Source organism: Sus scrofa, chromosome 3 (assembly GCF_054392235.1).
Source record: "Sus scrofa isolate SSC_HxYL_T2T_F1_AM1 chromosome 3, Sscrofa_HxYL_maternal_Yorkshire_Landrace_v2.0, whole genome shotgun sequence".
Taxonomy (NCBI): Eukaryota; Metazoa; Chordata; class Mammalia; order Artiodactyla; family Suidae; genus Sus; species Sus scrofa.
Genome location: NC_139385.1, coordinates 105,075,669 through 105,096,425, shown reverse-complemented (window position 1 = coordinate 105,096,425; position 20,757 = coordinate 105,075,669). Strand labels below are relative to the sequence as shown.

Below are 20,757 nucleotides of genomic sequence, written 5' to 3'. Positions count from 1 at the left end.
TGGTTCTCAAAATATGTTATTTTTATCCTCAAGTCCAATTCTCAGACCAGACGGAGTGAGCTGGCCAGGACAGGAAGCCGTCTCCTCCCTTAGCAGCTGCCAGGCCTGGCCTGCCGGGCTCTCACTCGTAGGACAGTTTCATCTTTCTCCAAGCCACTGCCCAGACTCTTCCCTTTTCTCTCCCCAAGGAGTGTGGCACCAAGCACGAGGCCCCTCTGGCAGCTGGGCCAGGCTGGACATGTGGCAGAGCTGCCCAGAGGGCCCCTTCTGCCTTCCCTTCCTCCTGCCCCCCAAAATTTTCCCTGATGTCAGTTATCTGAGATGCAGGACCATACACCCTAGAATGTCCAGTCCCAGAGCCCAGAGAACGTCTTTGTTTTCTGAGATGCCCAGGCTCCCGAGGCCAGTGGCTGAGGATTTTCTGCATACAGAAGTGCAAAGCCAAAAAAGTGTTCTTATTTTCATGCGAACACCGTCACCAAGGCTATGCCAGCATCACACAGGGCCTTGTAGGGATTTGCCTGGGAAGAAGGAGGCAGGGCTTTTCACTCGAGGTCAATTGAGGTGCCTTGGACACTGGCCAAGGGCACCTGGGTGCTCGTTCTGTTCCCTGGGGAGCTGGCAAGAGGCAGACAGGGAGCAAGGAAGGAAGGGGAGGTGAGAGGCACTGACCTCCCCCACCCCACCAGGGTCTGTGAGTTCCTGGAGTGAGCGTGGTTCCCAGCCTTTCTTCCACCAAGGACAGCTCTAGAAGGCAAATTGGATTTTTTTTTATAATAATTAATTTGCTTCTGGAGTTCCCGTCATGGCACAGTGGGAACGAATCTGACTAGGAACCATGAGGTCACAGGTTCGATCCTTGACCTTGCTCAGTGGGTTAAGGATCCGGCGTTGCCATGCGCTGTGGTGTAGGTCGCAGACGCAGCTCGGATCTGGCCGTGCTGTAGGCTGGCAGCTGTAGCCCCGATTAGACCCCAAGCCCAAGAACCTCCATGGTGCAGGTGCGGCCCTAAAAAGACAAAAAAAAAAAAAGATCAATTTGCTTCCAAGTTTTGATAACCTGGAAGTCAGTCTAGTGTTCAGTCCAAGCTTCAGGTAAGTATGAGGTGAGCAAGATTGTCACACAGATGATGTCATGCCAGCAGAAAACGAAAAAACGGGCTGCACTTAGCAGTACAACCGTTCTCTGGGCTCTGGGACTGGACATTCTCAGGGACTTTTAAGCTTTTGCTTTGGCCTTTTGAAATATTGTAAATGGCCCAGTAACACCCCCCACCCCATTCCCACCCTGACTCTTACCCAGGGCCCAGCTCGAGAACCACTGCCAAACCCAAGAAATGCCTCTTGGGCTGTAGTTTTTGAGCAGGTGTTTCAGGCCCTGCTAGGGTCCCCCCATCCATCTGCAGTGCTTCAGGGCAGGTCCCAACCTGGTGTGTCACATTCCTAGAAATTCCAGCAAAGTTCTTTGTATGTCCAGGGATGCTGATCGTGGGGAAACTGTGTATCCGTGTAGCAGAGGGTGGGGAGAGGGATTTGGGTTTCTCGAGGAAGCTGATTTTATGACTGACTAAGTCTGAGAAAATGTGGACAATCCTAGTGCTGATGTGCAACACTCCTCAAGACACTCTTGACACCTTCATTTTACCCAAGGGGCTGTTTTTATAGGAAGAGGAACAAAACAGGCATCTCAAGAATTTCTCCTTTAGTGAGAAGACTAAGGATGCTGGGGTTTCCAGTCCCTGCCCCTCCCTACTGTGTGACTTTGGGCACACGACTTAACTTCTCAGAGCCTCAGTTCCTTACCTAAAACAAAAACAAAAACAAAAAAACCCCAGTGCAGTTAGGAAAATCAAATGAAAAAGTCACACTGAGCATTTAATGTCTCAGACACATAGTAAGCGCTCAAGCCACGTTAGCTGTGGCTGCAGTGTTCATCATATGTAATATTCTTTGCCTTTATCGCAACCCACCCCATCCCACACCCATCTCCTTATGAGCGGTTGACTTGTGACTCCTGGGCCTGACTAGTAGCTCCCTCCACATGGAGATAGCGCTTTCCCCCTGGAGCAAGGGCTCCTGGAGGGCTGAGGGGATGTCTTCTCCTCTGAACCGTCCACCCCTCTTCCTCCCAGGCCAGTCCCAGTGCCAGACTCAACCATGATGATGAAAGGTCCAGAAAGTGCCCCTATTGGAGAAAAAAAATTTTTTTTTCTCTCTACCCTTCTGAGTTCTTGCCTGAGATCTTTGTGAGGTTTTGGGGGTGTTTTTTTGTTTGTTTGTTCGTTTTTGTTTGCTTTTAATTTTCTGCAATCTGATTTTTTTATTTATTTATTATTTTGCTTTTTAGGGCCTCACTCGTAGCACATGGAGGTTCCCAGGCTAGGGGTCCAGTCGGAGCTACAGCTGCTGGCCTTCACCACAGCCACAGCCATGCAGGATCTGAGCCATGTCTGCGACCTACACCACAGATCACAGCAACACAAGATCCTTAATCCACTGAGCGAGGCCAGGGATCAAACTTGCAACCTCATGGTTCCTGGTCGGATTTGTTTCCACTGTGCCACGAAGGGAACTCCCTTGGCTGAGATCTGTGTAATAAAAGACAAATTCACCAGAGAAAAACAGACATTTATGAACATGGATACCTCATGTATACATGGGAGATACTGAGGCTGCCCGTCCCACAAGGTAGCTTAGAATTCAGGGTTATACACCATCTTAGGAGGGAAAGGGGATATGGGCCTCTTAGGGGAGAGTAAATTTTTAGGGAAGATGAGTGGGCCTTCAAAAGAATAAATGAAAGGTATGGTGTTTGGTGACCAAGTCTGTCTGGATGTGGTCAACTTGTAGTTTCTTCTCCTATGATGGTTGATGAAATTCCCTGGGAGGGAATTTATGACAATTGAGTTGCTTCTGGAGGATCTGTCTTTAGGTCGCTAAGGGGAGTTCACCAAAATCTTCTCCCTGTCTTTGCTGATTTTCAAGTGCCTATAGCTCAAAATAATCGATATCCCAAACAGCATATTTGGGGGTAGCATAGTCAAAATAAGGATTATTTTGGGCGGAAGGCATTTGAGAATTAACTGATTCTGGAAGCTGGGTGTTTTTTTTGTTTTTGTTTTTGTTTTCCCCGAACTGCCCTTATTTCCTAAAAGCACAGTCCGTCAAAGAATTCCACTGTTCCAAATTCCCTTCCTAGGAGTTTCTCAATAGGGAAGATCCGCTCTTTTTACTAAACACAAGAAGTCAGCACAAGCCAGCACCTGGATAAGAAGTCACCTAAACAGGAGTTCCCATCGTGGCTCAGCGGAAATGAATCTGACTAGGGTCCATGAGGACGCAGGTTCGATCCCTGACCTTGCTCAGTGGGTTAAGGATCAGGCATTGCTGAGAGCTGAAGTCAAAGACACGGCTTGGATCTGGCATTGTTGTGGCTGTGGTGTAGGCTGGTGGCTAAAGCTCCGATTTGACCCCTAGCCTGGGAACCTTCATACGCTGCGGGTACAGCCCTAAAAAGAAGAAGAAGAAAAAAAAGAACAACAAGAAGAAATCACCTAAACAGACATTGTCGCAAAACTTTCATCTTTCCCATTTATTTTCCTAACAGCCCATTTACTTTCTTTAGAAGTCATACGTTCTTCCAATAGTTCCCATAAGCCCCTTCCCATCCCCATTAAGGTGGTAAATAACCCCCAGATTCTACCTACCTCCTGGGCCATTCTTTTCTATGAATTCCCTTACACAGGTAAGTGAACAAAAATCTCTTTTCTTTTGCTAGCCTGTCTTGTGTCCATTTAACTTACAGGCTCCCAATACTGAACTCCAGAGGGTAGAGGAAGAGCGTTTCCTCTCTAACCATGAGGACTCAGTGATTGACTGACTGACTGACTGACTGACCCGTGGCCCAATATCTTATCTAAACAACATCAAAATTGTGAGGGTTTCCTCTAAGAATCATTACGACAGTTGGTGAGTTGCAGAAGGCATGCAGTCCCAAGAGAAGGCACCCAGGAACAAGGCAAGGGGTGGCATTGCCTTCCCATTTGGTGCTTTGTTTCCTGGGCTTGGAAATGCATTGCCTGTGCACCCAGAGGTGATCAGTTTCTACAGAACATCTCACAGTAGCCAAGTCCACATAGATCACTGGATAAGACCAGCCCAGGGAGAGCCAAGTGGCTGCCAGGGCTTACTTGGTGAGTGATGAACCACGTTTGATGATCCTGGTGGCTGAGATCAGCATGTAGTCCAAGACACCACACAGCTCCAGGGGGCGCCATTCTCATAGAGTTCAAAGAGGGAGCCCCCACCCCAACCCGAGAAGTTGCACAAGGCACAACCATTCCTGAACGACAATCATCTGGAGGTGTGTCTGTTACAAATGTGAATTTCTGGGCACTTCCCTAAATCTAACAATTGAACATCTCTGACACCCGGCCCAGGTTATCTGCATGTTTCATCAAGTCCCCAGGTGATTCTTAGGTGGCTCAGGGGAGTCAGAGCACCTCAGTTCCAGGGAAACACCTGCAGGAACACACTGCCAGTGGTTGCTTTTCAGATTCATTCTCCACACACAGCTCTTCTGACCCGAGCTGATCTGTGGATTCTTTGGGGCGGAGGATATTTCTTTTTCATTTTTTTTTTTTTTTTTTTTTTTTTTTTTTTTTTTTTTTTTTTTTTTGCTTTTTAGGGCCACACCTGCCGCATATGGAAGTTCCCAGGATAGCGGTTAAATTGGAGCTGCAGCCACCGGTCTATGCCACAGCCATAGCAACTGGGGAATCCGAGCTGCATCTGCGACCTACACCACAGCTCATGGCCACGCCGGATCCTTAACTCACTTGGTAAGGCCAGGGATCGAACTTGCATCTTCAAGAACACTAGTCGGATTCATTTCTGCTGAGCCACAACAGGAACTCCCTGGATTCCTTCTTTAGATGGGTTAATTCTTTCAATTAGGGCATTTGGGAGAAACACAGAGCTATTTGAGCTCTATAACACTTGGTCTATCTCTGCTCTGATAAACATTGATTTTATAGTTTAGCCTCACAGGTCAATTTGATTGAGCCATCTCTGGTGAGGACAGTCTTTTTTTTTTTTTTTTTTTTTTTAATCCTTGTAGCTAGAAAGGGTGCCATTGCAAAGGTGCCCTGTGCTCCTCTGTCAGTTGAGTAGCTCAAGGCCTTGGATCACCCCCTGCAGACCCCCACTGCTCCCCGTTCCCAAGCAGTGATAGGGGGTTTGGTGCCCTTTCTCTGGGTGACAGTGTGTGCCAGTGCCTTTTGGGTTTTGTCTTTTTTGTTTTGCTAGACAGGAGTTCACGCTGCCCCTATGCTTAGTGCTCTAAACCTAACTGCTGGTGAGAATGGAGTGAGCATAGTCGCATGGGGTGTCTGGGGAGGGTGGCTGTACTTCTGGGTTTGGGTTGGACCCTTCCATTTGTGGCCAGTGTGCTAAGGATACCTGACAGCACCCCCTTTCCATTCTGCCATTGCAGCAGCCTCTTGGGAAGTAAAGGATCAAGATCCTTTCCCTTTAAGGATAAATTTTCTTTTTAATTTAATTTATTTTTTACTTGAAGTATAGTTGATTTACAATACTGTATTTATTTTTGCTGTACAGCAAAGTGACTCAGTTATATATACATTCTTTTTTTTTTTTTTTTTGGCTTTTATTTTTTTAGGGCTGCACCCACGGCATGTGGAGGTTCCCAGGCTAGGGTTTGATTCAAAGCTATAGCTGCTGCCCTACGCCACAGCCACAGCAACACAGGATCCAAGCTGCAGCTCACAGCCACACTGGGTCCTTAACCCACTGAGTGAGGCCAGGGATCGAACCTGCAGTCTCATGGATACCAGTCGGATTTGTTTCCACTGCGCCACAAGTGGGAACTCCTGTATAAATATTTTTAATTAGGATTTCAAATTACTTCAGAAGTAGAGAGAACAGTAAAATGAACTCCCATATGCTCTTACTTATTCAACAGTTAACAAGATTTTGTCAGTTTCTTCATTCTCTTTCTTTTCTTTGCTGAAGTGTTTTAAAAAGAAATTTCAGACCTCATGTTATTTTACTCCTACATATTTCAATGTGCATCTCAAAAAAAAAAAGCTCATTTTCTTATATAACCACAATGCCATTATTTCACCTGTATCAAAAGTAACAGTGAGGAGGGAGTCCCCGTCGTGGCTCAGCAGTAATGAACCTGACTAGTATTCATGAGAACATGGATTCGATCCCTGGCCTTGCTTAGTAGGTTAAAGATCCGGCATTGCCGTGAGCTGTGGTGTAGGTTGCAGATGTGGCTCGGATCCTGCGTTGCTGTGGCTGTGGTGCAAGCCATCAGCTACTGCTCTGATACAACCCCTAGCCTGGGAACTTCCATATGCTGTGGGTACAGCCCTAAAAAGTCCAAAAAAAAAAAAAAAAAAAAAAGTAACAGGGAGTTTCCTGGTGGCCTAGTGGTTAAAGACTTGATGTTGTCACTGGTATGGTGTGGCTTCCATATCGGGCACAGGAATTTCCATAGCCAAGGGTGCGGCGAAAAAAAAAAAAAAAAAAAGTACCAGTGATTCCTTGGTAACATGTAATACCCAGTCTGTAATACAGTCTCTCAGATTGTCTTAAATACATATTTGTTTGTTTGTTTCACATTTGACCTGTTTTAATCAGGATCCAAATGAGATTTGCCTGGTAGATTTTGTTGTTCTGTGACCTAAGTTTGAAACACTGAGTTTAACCACTGAGTTGTGAATAAATCTCAGCAGAACAGGGCAGGGCCAGGGGCCCAGTTCAGAGGCCGTTGCTGTGATCCAAGGGACAGATGGTGGGACTCGGGCCAGGATAACAGAAGAGAAAGAGGGACTGGTGGGTTGGGTGTATGTTTTGAAGGTAATGCCGGCAGCATTTGCTCATGGACTAGATGTGGAGGATGAGAGTCAAAGGATCACAGTTTTGACATCAAGATTACTTCAAAGTGAAAACATTTGAAATCTCATCTGCACTCCCCTTATCTAACTAAAGCAGAACTTCCTGAAACAGCTGCCATTAACCCCACTCCGCGGCAGTTTCCTAGGAATTCCAGGAAGAAGACCCAGTCCCATTAGCTTAAAACACACGAACCAAGCCAATAGCACCTTCCACACTTTGCCAGTGAAGCCCTAAACCCTTCCCGTTTGGTACAGAAGCTTTCACCTCTGGGTATTGAGTGAGTTATCACTGAGTGACATAGAAATAAACTTGATCTTTTCTTCCGTTAATCTGTCTATTGTCAGTTAATCCAGAGGGCACCCCCCCGGCCCCAGCCAGTCTCACACCTAAGTAGATAGAGGAAAAGGTTTTCCTTCCAAAAAGAGAAAAAATTCTGGATTTTTGTTTGAATGACTGGAGCAATGAAGACGCCATTTCCTGCCATAGAGAAGAATGTGGGAGAAACAGGGTGTTTTTCTGGCTGGGGAAGGATTAGGAGTTTGGTTCTGGCCCTTGTTAAGTTTGAGATGTTTACTAGATATTTAAGTGGAGTTGGATATATACTTAGTATGTATACCAGAATCCAGAGGAGAGATCTGGGCTGAGGAAAAGAATGTGGGAGTTGCCAGCACCTGGTGGTTGCACCTCCAGGCATGAGTCTGGATGGAGTCACCCAAGGGGATGGAGGCGGTTTGAGATCAGAGCGATTGAGTCCTGTCCCACTCCATTGTTGAGACCAGGGGTCAGCAAACATTTTTCCTAAAGAGCTAAACAGTCAGTACTTTCAGCTTGGCAGGCTATTCGTCTATTCAACTCTGCCACCAAAGCTGCCATTGATAACATGGAAATGGACGGCTTTTTTTTCTGATAAAATTTATTTACAAAAACAGAAGAGCTAGGAGCTTCCACCGTGTCTCATTGGTAATGAATCCAACTAGTAACCGTGAGGATGCAGGTTTGATCCCTGGCCTCGGTCAGTGGGTAAAAGATCCGACATTGCCATGAGCTGTGGTGTAGGTAGAAGATGTGGCTCGGATCCCGAGTTTCTGTGGCTGTGCTGTAGGCTAGGGCTATAGCTCTGATTTGACCCCCTAGCCTGGGAACTTCTGTATGCTGCGGGTGCGGCCCTAAAAAAACAAAAAAACAAAAACCCCAAAAAAACCTGGGGAGTTCCTGTCATGGCTCAGGGGTTAACAAACCCGACTAGCATCCATGAGGACATGGGTGGGATCGATGGCCCCGCTCAGTGGGTTAAGGATCAGGCATTGCCGTGAGCTGTGGTGTAGGTCGAAGATGCAGCTCAGATACCACCATTGCTGTGGCTGTGGCGTAGGCCGGCAGCTACAGCTCCAATTGGACCCCGAGCCCGGGAACCTCCATATGATGTGGGTTCAGCCCTATAAAGAATAAATAAATAAATTACTGGGTGGAGTTCCCTTGTAGCTCAGCAGGTTAAGGATCTGGCTTTGTCACCTGTGGCTCTGGTTCCATCCCTGGCCCGGGAACTTACACATGCCATGGGTGCAGCCAAAATAGTAAGTAAGTAAGTAAGTGAGCAAGTAAATACATAAACAAATTAGTGGAAGGGGAGTATAGGATCAAAAGAGAAAAAAAGATTTTAGAGGAGAAAAATTATATTTGTATGTCTTGGCAGATGATCCAGTAGAGAAGGAAAAAGTGATGGTGGGGTGGACAGAAGGGATAATTGTCATGTTCTTGGATGGGGGAGAGGAACTGGTCTCATGCACATGTTGGGTGGGGAGATTGACCTTAGGGAAGCAGAGATCGTTCATGCATAGTTAACAGACAGGAAGGCAGAGTTTACGGCACTGATGCAAGGAGGTGGGTAAATGGTTTGTAGAAGGTTTTGCTTCAATTTTCTCAGTGAAATGGAAAAGTTCCATGTTCGTGTATGTTCATGCACGCGAACATCGGGGGTCCAGTTTACAGTAGCCTCTGCCTACTTAGACGAGTCTGACACTGAGCAGAGAGGCCCAGGAAGTAAATGCCTGCAGAGCGACTCCAGGGCCTCAGCAACAGCAGACAGAGAGGGGTCTGACCAAGCAGGATGAACTGCTTTAGCTGTGACCACGTGTAGGAGGGACAGTAGCCAAGCAACCCTCTTTTTGAGGATTGACCCTGGGACTGAGTAAACTGAAATTCATCACTGAGTGTGGGGACCTATGGAAGGGCTTTGAGACACCAATTTGAATGTAAAAGAGAAATAGCTTTATTTTGTTTCTCAGTGATGAAGTAGGAGATCTTGGTTATACTTATCTCCGTATTCTCTGGATGTTTTGAAGATTAAGTGAGCGAGAGTTCCCATCATGGCTCAGTGGAAACAATCTGACTAGCATCCATGAGGACGCAGGTTCAATCCCTGGCTTCGCTCAGTGGGTTAAGGATCTGACATTGCCATGAGCTGTGGTGTAGGTTGCAGACATGGCTCAGATCTGGCGTGGCTGTAGCTGTGGTGTGGGCCAGCAGCTATAGCACCAATTTGACCCCTAGCCTGGAAACTTCCAAACACTGCAGGTGTGGCCCTAAAAAACAAAAAACAAACAAACAAAAAAAAACGCATCTTTTTCCTCTACCCTTCTAAGTTTTCCAGTGGGATTCCTGTAACAAAAGATAGATTAACAAGAGAAAAGCACACATGTTTATTTAATATGTTTTACATGACAGGGGAGATTTCAAATGGAAATGAAGACACAAAAAAGAGGTTAAACCTTAATATGGGGGTGGGACATGCCCCCAGCATGCAGGAATTCTTGGGCCAGGGATCAAACCTGCACCAAAGCAGTGACAATGCCAAGTCCTTAACCTGTTGAGCCACTAGGGAACTCCAAAATCTTTGTATTTTTATACTAGGTTTGATGAAGTGTGGAGTCACAGGGAAATGTGATAGGACAAAAAAAGAGTATGAACTAAGTGTAGCAAACTTAGGGGAACAGCATGGCCTGTTCAGATTTTTCTCAGGGTCCCTCTGTCTTTGGAGATAAGGATGCTCCTTTCCTAAGGGACACCTCTCACATGGGGGTTCTATTAGGGCAGGTTGGAGAGTCCTTCCTATACCCACCATTCCCCAAATTCCTCCACCTTGAAATACTCAGTAAGCCACATCTCAGACAAAATTCTCTCATGGCTCATCCTAGCCAGAAACATGCACAGGAAGGAGTCCCTGGAAACATAGGTCAGCCTAGCCACATTGCCACACTGTGAGCCACCAGAGGCCCCTGCCCTTCCTTCCCTCTCTCCCCTCACAGGTGTCCACCTGCCTCCTCATATGAAGGCTCTCCCTGCGTCTTTGTGCTCCCTCTCCCTTTATATGTTAATAAACCTGGTGAAAAACAAGAACTACCAAACAAAATGGGTCATGGACAGGCAAGCCAACAAGCGACATCACTACAGGCCCACAGTATCCATCAATTTACAGGTATAGTTAGATATCTAAGTATGAGTTGTTGAAATACATTATCATCCAGAATGTTCCCCACCATGACCCTAAGAGTATCAGGAGATATTTGTCAAACATCTTGCTGGCAAATATATATATTTGTATTTTCAACATTCCCTTTACTGAGCATCTAGTAATGTAATAAGAGTAGAAATTAAAAAGAAAATAAGAATAGTGTAATAAATACTTATTCGCCCTACAGGGAACTTGTCTCCTTCACAAATTCCCAGCACCTAGAACACGGCTTGGCATAGGGTAGGCCCTCCAGAAATCTACATGGAAGCATGTATTTTGGAGGTATCAGTCAACCTCCCCCACCCCAGCTTTGTTGAGATATAATTGACATATAACATTGTATAAATTTAAGGTGTACAACAGGATGATTTGATACATGTAGGGAAGGAACAATTTTCTTTCACCCTACAAAGGTTATTTTGGCTGGTCTAATGATCTTTGTGGCAGATTAACAGGAGAAATTTTAATTACATTTGCACAGGAACCCCACATATATGAGAAGTTCAGAGAGAGAAAGGTAAAATGAGGTATAAATGCCATCCTGCCTAAAGAATGGGATAGAGGCCTGGGGCTTCCAAGGACAAAAGTCTTGTTCACAGGACGACAGAAAGAAGAGCAGACCTTTGTAATTAGACGTTAGCCCTGATATATAGATGGGTTGCTCAGAGAAAATTTATCTCTGGTAATAACTATGTTCTGGGAAAAATCCCAATTTAAATTCTTCTAGGTAGTTAGAGGAGGACTGTAGTTTCTCTTAAACCTTCAGGGTCTCAGTTGTCTTTAACTTAAAACAATCCTCATGCACTGATGGCATTTGGGGGAAGCTCATTCTGAACCCCTTCATACACATACATATTGCAAAATGATTACCACAGTAGGGTTAGTTATTAGCTCCACATATTACTGAACCAAACTAGGGTCCATTTGCCCACTACAAAGCAAAGGCAATTTATAGACACCAGGTTGTGGTGAAGGAAAGTACAGTGTTTATTGTAGGCACCAAGGAAGGAGAATGGGCAGTTCATGTTCAAAAGGCCCAAACTCCCCAATGGCTTTCAGGTAAGGATTTTTAAGGCAATGTTTGGGGTGTACACGATTTTCTTCTGATTAGTTGGTAGTAAGGTAACAGGATGGTGTTTCAAGGACCTTTTTGTTTGTTTTTTATTTTTTAGGGCCACAGCTGTGGCATATGGAGGTTCCCAGGCTAGGGGTGGAATCGGATCTGTAGCCATCAGCCTAAGCCATGGCCACAGCAATGTCAGATCCAAGCCGAGTCTGTGACCTATACCACAGCTCATGGCAATGCCGGATCCTTAACCCACTGAGCTAGGCCAGGGATCAAACCTGCACCCTCATGGTTGCTAGTTGGATCTGTTTCCACTGAGCCACAACGGGAACTCCTGTTTCAAGAATCTCAGTCATCAAACTTCTGGCTTCAATCAATCAGAGGTCTACACACTTGCTGTCAGCATGTAGTCATCCTCCTCCACCTGGGTAGGGGTCTTAGTTTCTGCAGAACAACTCAAAGACACATCAGATTGTTATGTACACTCCTTGAGCAGAAACAAGGATTCTGTTTTATCACTGAGCTACTATTACTTTTCTTGCTTACTTGCTTTCCCTTTGTTTCTGCATTCTCTCACCTCCCTAATGAGTAACTGCTTGTGCCTGCTCTTTGGAACTCAGGGGAGACCTAGGAGGATAAATCCCTTTCTATAAACAAGAAATAGGTGACAGGGTCTCCCATAGGGGCTTGCTCAGTTTCACATATAAATATGTTTTAAATGAATGAATTACATTTATATTTGCAGAGTTTCCTTCCTGGTGAGGATTGCGTGTTCCATCATGGCATTGTTAAGAACATTAAGTTTGTTTTTAAGAAAAACCTTAGAGGAGTTCCCGAAGTGGCACAATAAGTTAAGAATCTGACTGCAGTGGCTCAGGTCAGTGCAGAGGTGAATTTGATCCCTGGCCCAGCGCAGTGGGTTAAAGGATCCAGTGTTCCTGCACCTGCAGCATAGGTTGCAGCTGTGACTAGGGCTCAGGCCCTGGTCCAGGAACTTCCATATGCCATGGATGTGGCCAGAAGGAAGGAAGGGAAAGAAAAGGAAAGGAGAAAAGAAAATGAAAAAAGAAAAGAAAATTTCCTGTTGTGGCTTAGCAGGTTATGAATCCAACTAGTATCCATGAGGATGTGGGTTCGCTCCTTGGCCTCATTCAGTGGGCTAAGGATCCAGCATGGCCATATAGGTTGCAGACACAGCTCAGATCTGGTGTGGCTCTGGCTGTGGCCTAGGCCAGTAGCTGCAGCTCCAATTCAACCCTAGCCTGGGAACTTCCATGTGCCATGGGTGTGGCCATAAAAAGCAAAAAAAGAAAAGAAATGAGAGACCTTAGAGAGTTCCCTGGTGGCCTGATAGTTGGGCATCCTGCATTGTCACTGAGTCCTGCATTCAGGCAGCTTTGAGGGCTATGGCACAGGTGGGCAGACTTATCAGAGAACATCCAGGCACAGGCTTTAACTTCCACTCTGCCACCAGCAATCCCTGCACAAAAATCTAGGCGTTTTTAGTATGCAGGTCAAAACTCTTCTGGCCTCTGCCTATTATCAAGTTCCAAAGCTGCTTCCACATTTTTAGGTTATTCTTAAAGCCGTACCCCACTTCTTTCTACTAAAGCTTGGGCTGCCATAACAAAATATTATAGACCAGGTGGCTCAAACAAACAGAAATTTATTTTCTCACAGTTCTGGAGGCTGGATGTCCCAGATCAAGGTGTCAGTCAATTCTGTTCTTGGTGAGGCCTCTCCTCCTGGCTTATAGACGGGTGCCTGCTCATTTATCTCACATGGCCTTTCCTCAGTGTGCGGCACAGAGACACAGTATGAGTCTCTCTTCCTCTAAGGCTACCAGTCCTATCAGATTAGGGCACCACCCTTATTTAACCCAAGTTACCTCCTAAGGACCTTTTCTCCAAGTAGAGACCCATGGAGGTTAGGGCTTCAACATACAAATTTTGAGGAAGCCATAAGTCAGTCCATAGCACAGAGAATCCATAACAAAAATGTCAGGGGACTTTGGGGGTGACCTAGTTGCCAGGAACCCAGAAAGCCCCTTCATGGTTCTCCTCCCACAACCCCCCATCCCCACTCATTATCTCTAAAGTATATCTCTGGCACTTTCCTTGTTTGCATGGCTCCTCTTGGCTCAGGAAACTGCCCAGAAACACAGACACAGGGACATGGAAGGAGCAGTTTGAGAACCGAGGCAGTCTCCTTCTGTATAAGCTGGGTTGTGAGAGGCGGGCCTCTGGTGGCCCCATTCCACCAGCTTTAGCCCTGTATGCATTTGTGCATTTACTAGATCTTTATGTCAGCTGGGGTCTGGAGGACCCAAAGGTTCTAGAAGATACATTCTTAGGAGCTCACAGTCACATTATTTGCTACCAGCATTGTTGCCTGTGTAAGAAGAAGGGAGCAAGTGCTGAGGTGATAAGGCTTTTGTTTCTTGGACAAAGATTTAGGTTGGAGTTCCCTGGTGGCTCAGTGGGTTAAGGATCTGGCATTGTTACTGCTGTGGGTGGGCTCTCTGTTGTGGTGTAGGTTTGATCCCTGGCCCAGGAACCATGGCCAAAAAAAAAAGCAGAATTAGATGGCCAAGTCCAGAGATGGGAGGGACTTACAGTTCGATAACAGAACACTAGGATTTAGGAGACAGATTTTTAATTCAAAAATGGGTCATGAGCTTCAGTATGAAAGGAAAACCATAGAACTTAGACCTAAGGCCAGGCAAAGAATTCTTAGACTTGACACTAAAAGGAAAAATTGATAAATTGGACCCCTTTAAAATTGAAGTTTTTCTCTCTGAAAAGCCTGTTAAAAAGACAAGTTACAAAGAGAAAATATTTGCAAAGCACACATCCAACAAAGTGTTAGTATCACGAATATATAAAGAACTTTTTTTTTTTTTGCTTTTTAGGGCCAAACCTGCAGCATATGGAAGTTCCCAGGCTAGAGGGACAAATTGGAGCTATAGCCACCAGCCTACACCACAGCCACAGCAACATGGGATCCAAGCCTCGTCTGCAACCTACACCATAGCTCATGGCAGCGCTGGATCTGGCATTGCCGTGAGCTGTGGTGTGGGTCACAGACGTGGCTCAGATCCCACGTGGCTGTGGCTGTGGCGAAGGCCCACAGCTACCAGTTCCGATTGGACCCCTAGCCTGGGAATCTCCATGTGCCACAGGTGCAGCCATAGAAAAGACACACACACACACAAAGAACAAAAAAAGAAAGTTCAATTCGAGTGCAAGGAGGTCTCATAGAATTAGGACCTAAGAAGTGGCCACAGCAGTCAGTTTTTATACATTTAAGACAAACAATAAAGTTGTGAGGAATTGAGGCCAAAGAAACTTAGGTTTGGGGGCTTCATTCCTGAAGAATCTAAACAGTGTGGGCTTGGGGTTAGTCAAGGAAAGTTAAAGGTCTGTCTACCCAGACTGTTGGAAGATGGAGGAAATGAAAAGTACCCACCAAACTGAGAAGGCATCTTGCAACCAAAACAAGAGTCAGGCAGCTCCGTATAATCAATGCATCAATTTATTGCAGAGTGACTTGCTCACAGGGTGGGGTCGGGTGGATGATGATACAGAAGCACTCACAGCTGCACTCTGCATCTCCCAGGGGCCACTGGGACAAGTTTACAGTTAGGTTAGGGTGTGGGGGTTCACGCTTGGAAACAGGATGTGCATTCCTAAGTCAAGATTTATGAATGAGTAACTAGCCTCGTGGGTACCGGGAATACATGAGCAAAAGACTTCATTGTTTGAGGACTAACGGAGCATAGAGGCCACCTGGTTCTAATGATCACTAAACACATTCTTAACTACAAAGCCCTTGATGACAGAGAAGTGACTTACTGCATGGTACAGTCCTGGGCAGGGTCAGCAGAAGGACAGGAGGAACCATACGTGCCCAAGATGGTATCAGTTATGCTAACAGCCACGCATGGGCTTCTTGGTCCCAAATTCCCTATACCCTTCTACCTCCAGGTACAGGGAGAGCACCCTTCATATGAGAGATATATTTCCTACTTTTAGGGAGACAGAAAGGAGGGTTAGTATCTTCTTGCCCTGGCTGTTTTCTAAGCAACTTTAATTCAAAATAATCAAGATGCCATTGACATACATTTAGGGTGGCCTAACCTGGGCCCTGGTAGAACCAAAGCTTTCCCTGTCCTCTCCCAGCCACATAGACTTGAAGAGCCTGTGCCATCCTCCTGCTCTGAGCCTCCCTGTTGTCCCTCTGCCCCTCAGGGACCTCACATTGAATGTAACTGGCCTAACCAGGGACCTAAAATAGCAGCAGCTCCAAGGAAGAGGCATACTCTGGGCAATGCCCTTGAAATCTTCTTTCCGCAGTGAGGCACCCTTTGTCCACAGGCAGATGGTCTCTCTAGGGCAGGTAGTCTGGATCAGGGCCAGGCCCTATGGCAGCTGCAGGCTGGCTGTCTCCTATGTGTGTATTTTGAGGGCACTGGGAAACTCACACACAGTTCTCCATCTCCCTGCTCCAGAAATACTACTATTTCAGGAAAATGGGGAGGGAGAGAAAGGTCATGGCCCAGGTCTCCAATGAGTCCCTGGGACAAGCCGCCCAGTGAGGGCCCTTGGCTTCATGCAGGAAATAAATCAAGAGTGAACCATTGTAAAGTGAAAGGTTTATGGAGAGAGATAGGCATTCCATAGGAGAATGCAGTCCGTCTCAGGAGGTGAGAGGGGCCCAGAATACAGGGTGGTTAAAGTTTATGGGCTGGGTAATTTCATAGGCTGATAAGTGGGAGGATTATTCCAACTCTTTGAGGAAAGGGGCAGGATTTCCAGGAATTGGGCCACCACCCACATCTTGGCCTTTTAGCATCAGCCTCAGAACTGTCACCGTGCCTGTGGAAGTATCTTTTGGCTAATGCATCATGAAGAGTGTGTGATGAGGGAGTTCCCATCATGGTGCAGTGGAAACAAATCCAATTAGGAACCATGAGGTGGCAGGTTCGATCCCTGGCCTCACTCAGTCGGTTAAGGATGCAGCGTTGCCATGAGCTGTGGTATAAGTCACAGACACAGCTCAGATCTGGCGTGGCTGTGGCTGTGGTGAAGGCCTGCAGCTGTAGCTCTGATTAGATCCCTAGCCTGGGACCCTCCATATGCCTCAGGTGTGACAAAAAGACAAAAAAAAAAAAAAAAAAAAGTGTGTAATGAGTCTCAAATTCTACTGGAAGTCACATCTTCCGCTGTCTTGGGCCCAGAAGGTTCTAACCAGTTTTTGCCTTTTCAACAGCTATGTCATGCTTTTGTTTTGCACTGCCCCTTGCCCTCCCGTCTCACTCCTATCAGAGCTTCTTTTGTGTTAAGTCCTCTCCAGGCAAGGCCTTGGTGCTGGGGAGGAGCAGAGATGGACATGACTCAGTCCCAGCCCCCTGGGCACCTCTTCCCTGAAGAACTGTAATAAAAGGCAATTTGTGATAAGTCGCAGAAGAGGATCTCACTCTATAAATGTATTTCTTGTAGGGAGGTGCGCTGGCAAGTGTCCAGGCTGTGATGACCACTGTCTGAACTGTAGTCTAAGAACTGTGACCTCTGAGCTGGGGAGGTCAGATGAGTGGAGTTCCTGGCAGAAAGTGAACTTGAGCTTGCAGATCAATGATGGGGCAGTGTTGAATATGCTTAGGGAGAAAGGGGGGCATTGGAGAAGGGAAATGGTCCCTAAGGTGTTCAACAGCCCGCTTCAAAACTTCAAGTCTTTCCAGTGTCAAAACCATTCTCAAAACAGGATTTAAAGAATTAGAAACAAGGGAGTTCCCACTGTGGCTCAGCAGGTTAAGAGCCCAGCATAGTGTTCATGAGGATGCAATCCCTGGCCTCTCTCCATGGGTTAAGGATCCAGCCCTGCTGTAAGCTGTGGTGTAAGTCACAGATGAGGCTGGGATCTGGCGTGGCTGTCGCTGTGGTGTAGGCTGGAGGCTGCAGCTCTGATGCAACCCCTGGCCCAGGAACTTCCATATGCCACATGTGTGACCATAAAAAGGAAAGAAAAAAAAAAGAATTAAAAAAAAAAAAAAGCTTCATTCAAATATAAAATGGTCGTGTCGACTTTAAAAAAAATGTACAACCTGAAAGTTGAGAGTTAAGTTTTATTTGGGGTGAAATCAGGACTTAAGCCTGGGAGACAGTATCTCAGCAATAGCCCAGTGAAACCCCTCCTAGGAGGTGGAGGCCAGAGGGCAAGCTAGGATGGATATAAGAGTTTTGCAACAAAGGGAAGGTAGTAGGAACAAAAAGTTCACAGATAACCAGATTTACAGAAAACCAGTTTCTATGGGAAAATGTAAATGCCTGGGCTTACTGGAACCACTCCTTTGAAATGCACCTCAGCTGTGGGCCAGTCGTCTTTGTTTCTTTCCTGAATTCCCTGAGGCTCACTGGCCCAGCCTCGGAAGTGACTGTTCTCACAGATGACCGTACATCTGTGTTTTGTCCACTAACTACAGCCCAGGAGGCAGTATTTCAGAGCCATCTGCCTCTGAGAGGAAAGAGGCAATATCAAAATCTAAGTCTTAAAGGTGAAGGAGGGGAGTTTCTCTCATGGCTCCGTGGTTAACGAATCCAATTAGGAACAATGAGGTTGCGGGTTCGATCCCTGGCCTCACTCAGTGCGTTAAGGATCCCGCATTGCCTTGAGCTGTGGTGTAGGTTGCAGATGCGGCTCAGATCCCACATTCCTGTGGCTCTGGCGTAGGCTGGCAGCTACAGCTCCAATTCGACCCCTAGCCTGGGAACCTCCATATGCCGCGGGAGTGGCCCTAGAAATAGCAAAAAGACAAAAAAAAACAAAAAAACAAAAACAAAAGGTGAAGGGGGAGGAGCATGCAAGCAGACGCACATTTTACAGAAGTTTGCTGCTGGTCTCGTGCAGGTTACTACTAGTCACAGACACCAGTCATCATTGAAGGGCTCTAGGGTTTTCCTAGATATGAGGAGATAGAAGAACTGGGCTCATAAAATCTCCTAAAAATCTCTAACTATCTGAAGACCTGTTCTTCCAGTTTTCCCAGAGCACAGAGCGCCTCCCTCTGGTCTCCACCCTGAGCTCTGCAGTGGCTCAAGTTTTCGTCCATGTACAGGCTGATGGCAAGTGCCAAACTTCAGTTCACAGTCATGTACTAAAGATTTTTGTCCAACTTTTTAATTAATAAGTAAGATGAAGATGGTAAGGCTGATTATAAGACCATTCCAGGGGTCAGCTTGGGTGAGGTAGAGAGGAGAGGGAAATGGGTTTAAAAGGGCAAGGTGGAGGAGTTCCCATTGCGGCCCAGTGGAAACAAATCCGACTAGGAACCATGAGGTTGCGGGTTTGATCCCTGGCCTCACTCACTGGGTTAAGGATCCAGTGTTACCCTGAGCTGTGGTGTAGGCCACAGATGAGGCTCGGATTCTGCGTTGCTGTGGTTGCGGTGTAGGCCAGCGGCTACAGCTCTGGTTCAACCCCTAGCCTGGAAACCTCCATATGCCATGGGTGCAGGCCTAAAAAAAAATTTTTTTTTTAAATGCAAAAAAAGGGGGGGATAAGATAGAGGTTTGGGTTTTGTTATTGTTTGTTTGTTTTTGCTTTTTAAGGCTGCACCCTTCGACTCTTGGACGTTCATAGTCTAGGGGCTGAATCGGAGCTCTAGCTGCCAGCCTACACCACATCCATAGAAATGCCAGATCTGAGCTGAGCCTGCGACCTACACCATAGTTCATGGCAACACCAGATCCTTAACCCACTGAGCGAGGCCATGGATTGAACCCACATCCTCGTGGATACTAGTGGGGTTCATTTCTGCTGAGCCACAGTGGGAACTCTAAGAGTTTCTTGTAGTGATGGATTGTTTTGTATCTTGACCATGTTAGTATCCTGATTGTGACAGGGTTTTATAGCTTTTCACAAAAAAGAGGGAAATTTTTTCCTCTACCATATTAGGCTCAGTCTTTGGGGGCCTGCAAATTAAACTACAAATGGCAGATTAGGAAGGAAAAAATACATGTTTTTATTCGTGGTGGGTATTTTCTGAGTTCACAGAAAAACATGTCTCAAAGAGGCACTTAGAATGGAGACATATCATCTTAATAGGCAAGAGTATGGGGAGAAAGGGCACTGATGGGAAAATAAATGACTTTTAGGAAAGATAAATGGACCCTCAAAAGAATGGGAGAAGTTTCCATCGTGGCTCAGCAGTAATGAATCCCAGGTTGGATCCCTGGCCTTACTCAGTGGGTTAAGGATCCAGCCTTGCTGTGAGCTGTAGACGTGTCTCAGATCTGGCATTGCTGTGGCTGTGGTGTTGGCCGGCAGCTACAGCTCTGATTTGACCCCTAGCCTGGGAACTTCAGTATGCTATGGGCGTGGCCCTAAAAAAAAAAAAGAGAGTGAGCGAATAGATGGGAGACATGATAGTTATGCGACAATGTCTGTTTAGGTGATTTCTTTTTTCTTTCTTTTTATTTTATTTTATTTTATTTTATTTTATTTTATTTTATTTTTTTGGTCTCTTTTTGTCCTTTTAGGGCTGAACCCGCAGCATATGGAAGCTCCCAGGTTAAGGGTCTAATTGGAGCTGTTGCTGCTGGCCTATACCACAGCAACAGCAACAACAGATCTGAGCTGCGTCTGCAACCTACACCACAGCTCACGGCAACACCAGATCCTTAACCCACTGAGAGAGTCCAGGGATCGAACCTGCATCTTCATGGTTCCTAGGTGGATTCATTTCTGCTGAGCCACAAAGGGAACTCCTGTTTAGGTGATTTTTTTAACCTGGTGATATCTGGTAATAGGAACCAATCTTCCTTGATTATAAAAATCCCAGGGAGTTCCCTACTTGTCTAGTGGTTCGGATTTGGCACTTTCACTGCTGCAGCGTTCAATCCCTGGTCTGAAGACTGAGATCAATCCCACATCAAAACACTGTATGCTGGAGTTCCCGTCGTGGTGCAGTGATTAATGAATCTGACTAGGAATTATGAGGTTGCGGGTTCGATCCTTGGCTTTGCTCAGTGGGTTAACGATCCGGCGTTGCCGTGAGCTGTCATGTAGGTTGCAGTCGCGGTTCAGATCCCGTGTTGCTGTGGCTCTGGCGTAGGCTGGCAGCTACAGCTCCGATTAGACCCCTAGCCTGGGAACCTCCATATGCCGAGGGAGTGGCCCTAGAAAAGGCGAAAAGATAATAAATAAATTAATTAAAAAACACCATATGCTGCAGCCAAAAAAAAAAAAAAAATCC

The 20,757-nt window shown here is 46.2% G+C and overlaps 1 pseudogene; it reads right to left on the bottom strand.

Moving 5' to 3' along the window:
* LOC100624717 (archaemetzincin-2-like) overlaps nucleotides 1–20,757 on the bottom strand; it is a 38,587-nt pseudogene that overhangs the window by 3,171 nt on the left and 14,659 nt on the right.